We start from the raw sequence: 2,500 nt of genomic DNA on the forward strand, positions 1-2,500 counted from the left end.
CCAACCCACAATTTGAGAGCCATTGCAAACATGTGATATCCCCTTTTATAGTCTATGAATTCTGAGATTTCCCATAAATTTAGCTTGAGGGAGTTTCTTCAATTAACAGATCCTAAGGTTTGTTACCTTGTATCCAAAACCTTTTACCCTAATGGAAAATTCAATATCATAAACATATAACTTATTCTGAACCTGTGATGCCTTTTAACAGATAGGCCAACTCAAAGTTGTTCCCAGTACAGGACAAGCCAGACCAACATAAAAAACAAAACAAAAAAAATGGAATTAAAAAAAGTGTCTATACATGTTCTCCCTTAGAGCATACTGTCATCAAGCCATAGAGCCCAGTCCAGCATAGGAGATGGTCAACATCAAACCAGAAATTGGCTGTTTGATATTCATCTACCACTGTGAACAAACAAAGCATATGAGAGGTGTCTCATGTCCAGGAAGAACATGCATCAAAATTATTACACTATACTGTGTAAAATAATGTCCCAATAAACAAAATACTTATTTGGCAGTTTAAATTAGAGGAATTGTAATCACCCTTCCTTTGTTTTACAAGTGAGATATGAAAAAGGCAAATTTTGTGGTCCATCAACTCCCACTGGTAAAGCAACAAACAGCCCCATTGGCTATAGGGGATTAAGTCTAACATTAATACTATACTGTTCTTTTTCTTTCTCCTAAAGTCAGACCTTTGCCTTATCTAAGTGCCATATTAAATCAATTTACAAAATGGCAACTAGTTAAGAATCAGAGCAGAGTATCTGAGTAGCATTTCTTAACCTGAGAAATATACAATTAACCCAATGCTGCAAAGAACATGAGATGCTCACTGTGGTATCGTTTTGTGAAGTGTATTTACACGTAGATGGCTTCACAAGTGCAAACCAACTAAGCAGTCAATCATTGAACCTCGAGTTTTCATTTTTTTCTAATGCTATTAATATCAATGCTATTACTATTACAGAAATTATAATGATTACAATGTTGTTAACAATACTAATAGCAATACAAATAGAAAAAAAATACAAAATGGGTAAACTGGTAAGATAGATAGGTTTAGTAATTAACTTTTTGGTGACTATTGTGGAGCCATCTAAGCATAAATACAATTAATAAACCAAACTCACAGCAGGCATGGCATGTATGATGTGCTATTCTCACAGTGGGCATGACATGTATGATATACCATCCCCCTGGTCATCCATGTGGTGCAAATTAAGTGACAACTGCAGAAAAAACTTGTCTTTGTTGTTTCAGAAAGCATGTATGTCTAGTAATTCTGATATATGACTAAATACTAAACAGCAAGAGATTTATGACACAAATGCAAAAGCTTACAGAAAATATTGGCTGTCCCAGTTTTCATATTTGAAAAAGGAACAAAATCAATCTTGCAAAGAGAATATGCCTGCCAGTTTGCAAAACATTGCATGCCCATATATACAGACAGTTCACTGGCCTTTATATACAGATCATATATATGTATACAGATTACAATTATCAGAGATTCACATACAATCAACCCAATGCAGACAGGAGTGTCACACACTACACTGAACCACACGCAGAATGCTGAATGTAATTAACCACTTCAGAGAAAATTTAGAAACACTGGCAACTTGTAACTTCCCCACAATATTGACCATCATATATAATCTATATGTGAATGAGGCTAAAGAGTGACTTTAAGACTACTTTTGAGCAGCTGTAACTCCTAAATCATGGCAGTAATGGCCAAACAATCGAACCACTGTTTAGAGCACACAACTTAAGAGCAGGTACAACGCATGTGGCCACCTAGAGATGATTCCAGTCATGCCATCGCATGCATGCACATACCCCCCATCAGCAAAGTTAAATACAAAATATGGTTAAATATTCCCAAAAATGCAACATACAAATTGTCAATCTCTGCACATACTCAAGCCTCTTATTTTTCATTTTCTAAGACAGTTCCATAAGCATATAAATCAAAAGCAATCATAAGCAGCACTGACCAATACACTATACACATAACTGGATCACTGAATATGTACATATCTACTAGCACAGTTGCTTTAAAAAGTTCTTTTTAATATCCCCAGTGTTCTGTGTTCATTGCGGTCATCTGGTTTACATACCCACAAATGCCTCTTCTGGTATAGATATACTACAAATGCAACTTTGATAGAATATAAAATAGGGGTTTACGAACTTCTTGAGGCAACTGTACTAAGTGATCTGCTTCTTCAAAGGAATCAAATACCACATATATCAGAAAAGAGAGAGAAAAAAAGATAATAATATCAATAAGAATAAGAATAAGAATAAGTAAAAATATAATAGTATTAAAAATAACAAAGCTATTAGTGTTAAAAATTATAACAATTATTAATACTGATAACCAGGTATAAGCTGATGAAATTTAAGACCTTTTTAAGAATTTTTAAGACTCATACCAATTGCTTTTTAAGACCTGGAGTCACTTGTCGCTAATTACACACTTCCC

The 2,500-nt window shown here is 34.3% G+C and overlaps 1 protein-coding gene across 4 annotated transcripts in view; it reads right to left on the bottom strand.

Annotated features, from left to right (window-relative positions):
* The window catches only part of LOC113829708 (acyl-CoA-binding domain-containing protein 5), a 25,363-nt gene that overhangs the window by 11,591 nt on the left and 11,272 nt on the right, over positions 1-2,500 (bottom strand). The gene's annotated exons all lie outside the window — the stretch shown is intronic.

This window comes from Penaeus vannamei, chromosome 43, assembly GCF_042767895.1.
Source record: "Penaeus vannamei isolate JL-2024 chromosome 43, ASM4276789v1, whole genome shotgun sequence".
Taxonomy (NCBI): domain Eukaryota; kingdom Metazoa; phylum Arthropoda; class Malacostraca; order Decapoda; family Penaeidae; genus Penaeus; species Penaeus vannamei.